The sequence below is a fragment of the Octopus bimaculoides genome, chromosome 1 (genome assembly GCF_046866305.1).
Source record: "Octopus bimaculoides isolate indiv1 chromosome 1, ASM4686630v1, whole genome shotgun sequence".
Taxonomy (NCBI): Eukaryota; Metazoa; Mollusca; class Cephalopoda; order Octopoda; family Octopodidae; genus Octopus; species Octopus bimaculoides.
Window position 1 is genome coordinate 145,598,423 of NC_142928.1, and position 10,000 is coordinate 145,608,422.

At 36.7% G+C, this 10,000-nt stretch overlaps 1 long non-coding RNA gene across 2 annotated transcripts in view; it reads right to left on the minus strand.

The window, feature by feature from the left end:
* Positions 1–10,000, minus strand: part of LOC128248897 (uncharacterized) — a 233,814-nt gene that overhangs the window by 133,769 nt on the left and 90,045 nt on the right. For both annotated transcript variants that reach the window (XR_008265047.2, XR_016243561.1), the window contains exon 2: positions 103–194. This is a non-coding gene — a long non-coding RNA (uncharacterized LOC128248897). The remainder of the gene's footprint in view (positions 1–102; positions 195–10,000) is intronic.

Genomic DNA, 10,000 nt, shown 5'->3' on the forward strand with positions numbered 1-10,000 from the left:
ATTATTAATTATAATACACATCAATATATTGTTTATATATTTGAAAAGGTAGAGTTGTTAAACATCAAATATACCCTCACAAAAAAATAACAAAACATTTACCTGATTTGCAAAAATGAAAAGTAGTTCTTGAAGTGCACCACAGCTGTTTTCCTCCTGAAAGGGCTCATTTCCACCGGGTTGTGATCTGAAAACTGAGTGGAGAAATTGCCATGTTTAATAAGACAGTGATAATTTAAAACCGTTAAGCTTGTCTAAACCACACGGAACTGTCTTTTGTCTTCTCATTAATAGGGTGGTAAAGGATTAATATTCGTTTTCTTCTTTTTGAGTTGGTAATTGTCAGTTTGAGAATAATTATAATCCAGCACCTGTACACAGCTCTGCCTCTCTCTTTCTCTCTTTCTCTCTCTCTTTTTCTATCTATCTGTCTGTTCTATTTATCTATCTAGCTAGCTTTCTCTTTGATCTCCTCTCGCTTTATCTCCTCTACTGCTACTACAATCGCTATTGCTTCAATGAACCAGCATGCTGTAAACCCAACCTCATCCAACATAACTCCCTCTTGTCTTCAAGTCAAGTAGCGCGAACCTCTACTTCATTGCTTGATTTGTGTTAAAAATGACATTGAAATCTCTCTCAAATTATATCCTAATGATGTGAAAAGAGAAACATTGGATAATGTAATCTTTCAATGACGGATGGTCATATTGTTAACGCTTTGATCATAAATCTGTCCATCATTACTAAAACTGGAACAAAAATCCAAAACAACAACAATTTCCTCTTCACTCTGCTTTAGTGTATCACTCATTCCATTCCCTCAAAATAGTTTCCTGGACATTTCTCACTTAGAACTAGACAGACACAACGCTCTTGACAATTTCCATAACTTTTTCCTACAAGAATCAATCAACAGAAATTAATGTTGAACAACAATCACGTTGACCTTTCAAGTCGCGGTGGGGGTGGCTTGCTAAGTAAAAACCCTCTCTACTTCACCTAAATGACAATCATTTTGAAAGGAGTTGCACGCTATTTAATCGATTAGGTTAACTAAACACAAATTTAATGTTATTGAAACCAGTATATTACTGGTGTTTCGTTTATCGAACCCTGGAATGGATTTCAATTCGAATCTTAACGGACATGGCAAAGTGGAAAAAGGTTTTAGTTTGATATCTGTTTGTAATATTGGCTTCTAATTAGCCAAAAAGCTACTTCTTTCAGTTGAGAGGGTCCTACATAGTTGATATATACTTTTTTCAACAACATAGAAAAAGTGAAAGTCAAAGTCAACTTCAGCGGAATAATACTAAGAAGGAGAATTAACTATTATACTAATCTTTATTGAATGACACAACACATCGTATTTATACATCGAAAGAATAGAAACTGGATTTTGTGAAGTTCATGCTCTTATGAAGCACATTAGTGACATAAATGAAGTATCATATTTCAAGGATATTAATGATATATATGAAATGACATTAATGAAATATAAGCTCCAAACCAGAAGCAAAATCAGCTTAAGAACGGGCTCAGAGAAAAGTCTTTAGTTTTGACAATCTATGTGAGAAGAAATAGGCATAGGTTTTAGTGCGGCGCTGAGAGCAAACATACAGAATGAATGATAACAGCTATGGTTACTTGTATAAAAACTACTCGTTTTCAAGTATCTGAATAGTGAGAAACATCGTTACCATTTTGAAACAAACTAGCCTCTAATCGAAGCAGTATTCAACAAACATATCTGCTTTACCTATTTGTTTTGTTTTTTTTTGTTTTGTTTTTTTAGTGCCCAGACATAACCAACCTCTGTTTTCTCTTCTATGACTCATTCGAACAACCAGGATATGAGGGCTGCATCAGTGTTCGATTGGTTCTCATTTCAATTGAGTAGGTTAGAGCAACGTGAAACAGAGTACCTATCTTGAGGACACAACGCGCCCCTAAGCCCAGAAATATAACCCACCACATTATAATTTGTGAGATCAACATCCTAAACACTAAGCCACGTGCTTTCATATGTATTTGAAATATGTTAGTGTAACTACTTGTTGATAACTTAGCTTTTTTCAATCACTGACATCTTTAAAACAAATAAATCTGCATCCCACATTATGCATTTAGAAAACTACAGAGGAAAAGAAAGTTTTCTTCGTTAATCAAAGTGATATTTTTTTTTATCTTATGATTGAACATTCATCATAATAGTTTTGTTCTTGAATTTATCCAGAAAATTAGCGATTTATCGGTCGAATTGTCAGTTGAACTGGATACTGAAACTAAATAAAGAGTTCTAATTGCCAGAACTTATACTAGCATTAAAACAACTGGCTTGCCATAATCTAAGTACATAATAGCTATGCAGCATTTGACAGCTTTTATCATTAGTTACTATTTTTCAAGTTCCTACGAGTACTCACAAAAGATGCTGGTTTTTCTCCCTGTAACATGACAAACACACTTATGCTGACATTTAGAGAAGACGGGATATAAGGGCCGACTTAAAGTTAGATAATCCCCGAGAAAGATTTCCCGAATAAAGGATTAAAGATTTCTTTGACAAAGTATACTGACAATTGTTGCAAAGAACGAAAGGAAGATTATAACAGATATATATATATATATACGTGCGCGCGCACACAGAGGGTCTAATACATACATACATACATACATACATGCATACATACATACATACATACATACATACATACATGCATACATACATACATACATACATAAATAGTTATATATACATTTGTAGTGCACTTGAATACAGAGAGAGATGAAGTCGAACATTGAATAGCATTTATAGTGAGACTAAGGAAAATATTCCTAATTTTAGGACGAAGATAAATGGGATATTGTAACATACATGGTTTTTCCCATGAGCGTTTGCATAGTAAGTGAACTCTGTTTTCATCAATAGAAAATCTAAACTAGGCTGCGGCCTTTACTCACCAGGAACTTTCCTCCTACTCTTCTGTACTTGCCCTGAATTCTGTTACTGCCGACTACACTCACCAGTGACTTCAATGATTAATAAGAGTTCACTTAAGACTACATAAATCACATTAATTACTCTTTCATAGACAACTTCTCTAACTAAACACTTATCTTAAGATGCACCCTGTTACGATAGTCTTTTAAAGTAATTTCTCCATTAGAATGAACACAGCAGGATACTTGGAAATGAAGGGTTGAGTAAAGAAATTCTTCACAGAATTAATGACGCTCTATTGCTAGTTCACTTCTGCAGCCAATATGAAAAGAAAAAATTCTTAATGACTTCTATTCTGTCACATTGAGAAAATTATTAAACTGTAATCATTTCATTCCAATATATATATATATATATATATATATATATATATATATATATATATATATATATATATATATATATATATATATATATATATATATATATATATATATATATTCTATTTATTTAATTATCTAAATATCCATAAAATGATTTTTTTTAATGTACATAAAATACCACATGTAATGAAATGTTAGTGTCTCCTAAATCTCAAAAGCATTTTATAGCTTAGTGCTTAGTAACGGTTTTATTGCTGGAAAAAGGTGGGAAAGTAAATCTTCATTCTACATAATATACTGATGTATCTAAAGTAATTCCCAATAGTTCGTGTAACTATTTTCAATGCCAAAACGTATTGAAGAAGACTGCATAAATGATATACTACTTCGCCGAGAGGTTACCGTTCAAAATTTACAAAGTTGCCAACTCTTTAAGAGATAAATCACAACCAAGTATTTCAGCAGCAATCTTTCACGTAGTAACAGTACAGGAAACAAGGTTATTCTTAAACCATATTAACTATTTGGGGATTACGAAATTTAAACTGACATCGTAGACAAATCTGATTGCAAATATTTACTTTGCTATTCATACTAGAATAAAGATAATTCCGCCGTTGTTAGCAAATCTTAAACACGTCGAGAATAATAACTTCGCACACACGCATATAGATACACACACACATGCACACGTGCGTACACTTACGTGTAGTTATATACAGAATATAAGCATACATACACACGAATCAGAGACAATATGAGGAATGTATGAGGAATAAACTAACACGTTGAGAAAGTTAAGCGAGCAGCGATGACTAAGTTATCCGAAGCTGTTGTTTTAAGGAGAGTGGTTCTATAAAATAATTCGTATAACTCAACTCTCTGACAGTGATAAAATATATTCTGTACTTTGCTACTTCGTATCTCACTGACCTGTGCCATAGTCAAAAGGTTCCTTATACATTGTTGCTAGTTACATTACTAGCCGTAGTTGAGAGGTCAAAAGGCTCCCTGATATTACTGCTTCAATATATAAATGAACCAGCTCAATAATCAAGATAGAGGATTTACATTAATAATCCCTAGCTGCTTTGATTATCTTGCGATCGATAATATAAACACTGTTGATATAACACAATATAATACAGTAGTACTTAATAATATGTGACAAAGCAGTGTGTAAGCAAAATCGTTAGATCGCTTCATTAAAAACCTTACAATATTTAGTTCAGGCACTTCACGTTCTATGTTCGAATACCGCCAAGGTTAACTTTACCTGTTTTCATTCTGGCATCAATAAAATGAATGTATCAGTCAAATGCTGTTCCACCTGATGGACTGCTTTTGGTATTCTCTGGGCATCTTCAAGCAAAAGCTGAGAATCTCAAAACAATCATCTTAGTACTGCTTGCATTTTAAGAATGAACGACGATACATTACACAAGAGCTACGATATTCCTGTCGAGACTATTAATATTGGAACAACTCAGCACGCAAATACAATAATTAAAGATATGTGGCAAATTCATCATGTTGGCAGACGCAAGTTAACAACAGATGTAAGTGGTACTATTTTACCGATTCTTCAAATTATGAAGGATAAAGTCAAAACGGGTGGGATTTTGGCAAAGAAATAAAAGAATGCAACTAAATACCTAAATGTATTTTTATTTGGCGTGTTACTGTATTTCCTACTCTTCCACCCTTACAATACCAGATACCATAGCATAACACATAACATGATATCATCTAATATAATCATAGAAATGTGATGATTTATGCGATATTATGTTGATTTTTTATTCTTTTAAGAATAAAAGAATATCATAATATAGCATAAAAATTATTATATTGCGTTATCTTATATCATATTATATAATATTGTTATATATGTTATATCTAATTCGGAAACCATTTCCCTTCATTCCCTGCTAACGTTTTGAAAAAAAAGTAGGAATATAAGAATATGCGACTGTTATTCTTCAATATATGTAGCCAAGCAAAATTATATTGACAGGGTAAACTTTGCCTTTCATTCGTCTTCGAACCGATAAAATATGTTATCCACTACAGTCATTTATGTGACTTTATATGCCTTTACTACAAATTGTGTGAATTGAGTAGGTGTTGGAAATCATCGTATAAAGTATAATATGGTTTAGCAGTTCTTAAAACCACCGCAAACCACCTATTTTCTTTCCGGCTCATCGACAAAGTAAAGACATTAAGTTGGCTAGTCAGATATGTGGTTTGAAGACCAATTGCACACCACATACAATAAAGTAGAGTATTATAGAGAAATCCATGAAATGTGGTAATCTACTTCAGTTAAATTATTCTACAGCTGAATTAATTATGGTTTCACGGTCAAAGGGGACAGAATTCTAATTTTTGTTCTTTTTTCTTTCTTTCTTTTCTTTTTTTCCGTTTCCATTTACCCTTCCACATTTTGCATTTACCTTCTTCTGATGTTTTTCTTGTGATTTCTTTTCTACCAGCGTTCTGATTTCAAATTAACTACGCCATATGCTCAAAATCTGCAGATAGCTTGGCGACACAAGACGTGTTATCAAAATCTGCCTGGACTCGCCTCTCCAAAGCGAGAAACTATACTGTGTACATTCAATCACACACACCCACGCACACATACTCACACACACATATACATACATACATACATTCCAATCAGCGGAACAAACTGCTCGTGAAATTAACGTGCAAGTGGCTGAGCACTCCACAGACACGTATACCCGGGAATATTCAGGGAATATTCTCGGGAATATTCAGCGTGACACAGTGTGCCAAGGCTGGCCCTTTGAAATAAAGATACAACAGGAACAGGAAGAAAGAGTGAGAGAAAGCTGTGGCGGAAGAGTACAGCAGGGTTCGCCACCATTCCCTGCCGGAGCCTCGTGGAACTTTTAGGTGTTTTCGCTCAATAAACTCACAACGCCGGTCTGGGAATCGAAACCGCGATCCTATGACCGCGAGTCCGCTGCACTAACCACTGGGCCATTGCGCCTCCACCTATATATATATATATATATATATATATATATATATATATATATATATATATATATACACACACACACACATATATATATATATATATATATATATATATATATATATATATATATATATATATATATATATATATATATACACATATATATATATATAAGGGAGTAAGAAAATAGAGATATAGCATTTAATAAAGATTTATCATCTCCAAAGATTATTATTATTATTTCATTAAATGCTATATCTCCATTTTCTTACTTTCCTTTGAATGATTATAAGCCATGGTTTATATATAAACCTATTGTTTTGTAGATATTATTATTCACAATACATATTAGGTATTGGACCAGTAATTCATTGGATGATACCATCCCTAAATGAGGCTAATTTAACCTCCTATTGAATATCGGCTGATTTTAACCAGCACGACTCGGGAGTGGCCATGGGAACGAGAATGGGTCCCAAGTATGCGTACCTGTTCGTTGCCTACGTTGAGGCCCAAATATTCTCAAGTATCACTGGTCCCACTCCTGAACTATACGGTCGTTATATTGACGACTGTATCGGTGCGACCTCACTCTCCTTCGAATATCTAGACTCCTTCCTCTCTTTTATCAGATCTTTCCATCCTGCACTATTTCCGATACCTCAGTCGCTTTTCTCGACATTTCGGTCAGCATTCATCACTCCAATCTCACCACCTCCATCCACTACAAACACAGACTCACACTCATATCTCAACTTCTCCTCCTCCCACCCTAAACACACCAAGTTCTCCATCCCCTATTCCCAATTCCTCCGTCTACGCAGGTTCAGTAGTGACGACTATGACTTTGAGACTCAGTCTCAACTCATGGCACGCCACTTCATCCTACGTGGATATCCCCTCACCACTATCCACACCGTCCTTGCCAGAGCACGTTCCGTGGACAGTGCATTTGCTCTCAACCCCCGCACCCGCCCCGCCGTCACCCGTTTCCAGTTTCCCCTCACTTACCACCCCACCATCCTACCTGTCCAACGCACCATTCTCCGAGCCTTTCGACGACTCCAGTTAGACCCCTCCACTTCGCACATCTTCCCTAACCGACTCGGCAACGACTCCCCGGTTTCGCGCCATTTCCGCTCTACTGGTCACTCTTTACAACACCTGTCTGTGTTCGGATTGTCCTTGCACAGGGGCCATCCGGCCGACCGTCTTCACCGTGAGCAGAGATTAATCTTCTCTCTTCGCTCCTTTGCGTCTCATGGGCTCAACTCTCTTCCCCTATTCATCTAACCCTCCTCCTCTCTCCTCTCTTCCTCTCACACCTACTTCCTCCCACCCACCTCTTCTCTCTTGCTCTAGCACCTACTTTCTCTCTTCACTCCTATCCCCTTCTCCCTTCCACCCTCTCCCTTCATCGTCACCCCCTCCCACGTTACCCCACTCCTACACATTCCAACCCCACCATCCCTATAATCCAATCCCACCCCACCTCATCCCTTAGACCCATCCTTGCTTCCCCCTCTCGCCTCCCTCACACCCCAACACCACCATACCACACTAACACTACATCACCACCACACACCACCATACCACACACCACCATACCACACACCACCACACCACACACCACCACACCACACACCACACCTACCCCTCACACACTAGCACTGACCACTTCCCAGCACCTACATCATCATCCACACACCTACACATGCACTCGCGCACGTTAAGGTCACCAGTCCCCTTCCACACGCACATACACGCTCTCACATACACACGCACGCGCACCTTCGTTTTGGGATCACCACTACTTTATTATCTCCCCTTCTTCCTAGCTCTCCTGTGTGACCCCTCGGTCTGGCATTCGCCATGATAGATCGCTAGCCATGAAACCTTTTCTATTTTCTCTCCGTTTACTTCTTTGTTCCTTTCTGTCGAAGTGCGTAGGCTCGAAACGTAAAAGACGTTCTCACTTCCCGAGCGTTAAACTAATACATCTGTTTGTTGTTTACACACCCATCTTCGTCTTTTGTTTTTCTTTTTTGTAAATTCTCACTATATATATATATATATATATATACATACATGACAGAAATAAATAGACACCCTTACAATCGTTAAAATCTAGTTAAATCTGAAATTATATATTGAAATTATTTATTAATTGTTATGATGTGAATATTATTAGGCATGTTAATTATCAGATGGCGAATATTCTCTTGAGGAATTACTTGCCGAGTTTCATGCAGTAATCTCAAAAGATCTGGCTTTGAGTATGCTTTCTTGCTCTTTTTATGGACTATGCTGTCCATTATGCCCCAGACGTGTTCAATTGGGTTCGTATCTAGTGACTGACTTGACCAAGGAAGCTTTTAATGCCATTCTCATCCAACAATTCTTGGGTCATCTTAGCCATATGACAAGGAGCCCCCTCTTCCATGAATAAAGAGTCTTCTGTAATCATTTCACCACTAGAGAAAATTGGAAAGAGTCCTTTCTGCAATATGGACACATATATATCTGAGTTTATGCTTCCCTCACACTCCACCAACTCTGGTCGACCATTGCTCCAAATTGCTCCCCAGACCATCACAGAACAGCTGCCGTGTTTCATTGTTGGCTGCAATCGTTTTACAAGTTCTTTATTACAGAGTCTCCAGACCTACAGCCGACCACTGTCAGAAAATACAGCAAATCTGGATGCATCAGAGAATATGACAGTGTCCCAAAATGCTAGTGGCCGCTCTACCATTTCACTGGCCCAATCTTTTCTCTGCTTGATATTGGCTGGTAAAAGAAGTGGCTTCCTTATTGCTGTTCTGCCAAGATAACCAAGTTTGTGGAGATACCTGACAGCTGTTCTGGGACTCACATCAACGTGTTCTGCTATGTCAGGGGCCTTGCAACGAGGATTATCCTCCACACTTATCTTAACAAACAGAAGTGTCCTGTCAGATAGCCCTGGTCAATCTGAGCGAGGTGACGTGAACTCCTTCCCTTCTCTGGGGAATTGCACGATCACACTATTAACTGTAAAAAGCGGGATCCCAAGATATTCTGTGATTTTACACTGACTGTGTCCACCTTCAGATTGACCCACAACATGGCCTCTTTGAAACATAAAAATGTCAATTAGTAAAAAATATGAACCTTTACTAGTTATAATAAATATAAAATGATATTTTATGGGGTCTCTATTTACTTCCCTCATGTCTGTGTACATATATTTGTTGCTATTATGTTAAGCTGTCGTATATCCAAATTTGGCCAAATGCGTTTTTTTTTTTGTTTTTTTTTCAATATTTAATTCTGCTTGCAAAAGCCGGTTCTTTTGGTCAAACTATTGTATCTCTAGCTGCTTCAGATGCCAAGATATGAAAATTGTCAAAGTGTATTACAACGGTTTAGCATTTTTCAAAAGTGGAGTAAGTCCCACATACAACAGTTTTTCAAAATTATTCCTTACTGAAAATATCATATATGTATGGAGTTACGATTTTAGGCACCCAACAAAATATCATTGTTAAGCTGAAACTGTTGCTAATGTAAAAAGAAATAGAATACTGAAAGTATTTTTTCGTTTTCTGGAAAAGCAGCGTTTTGAACTTGCAGCACTTTTGCATAATAGCAACGTTATATATATATATGTATATA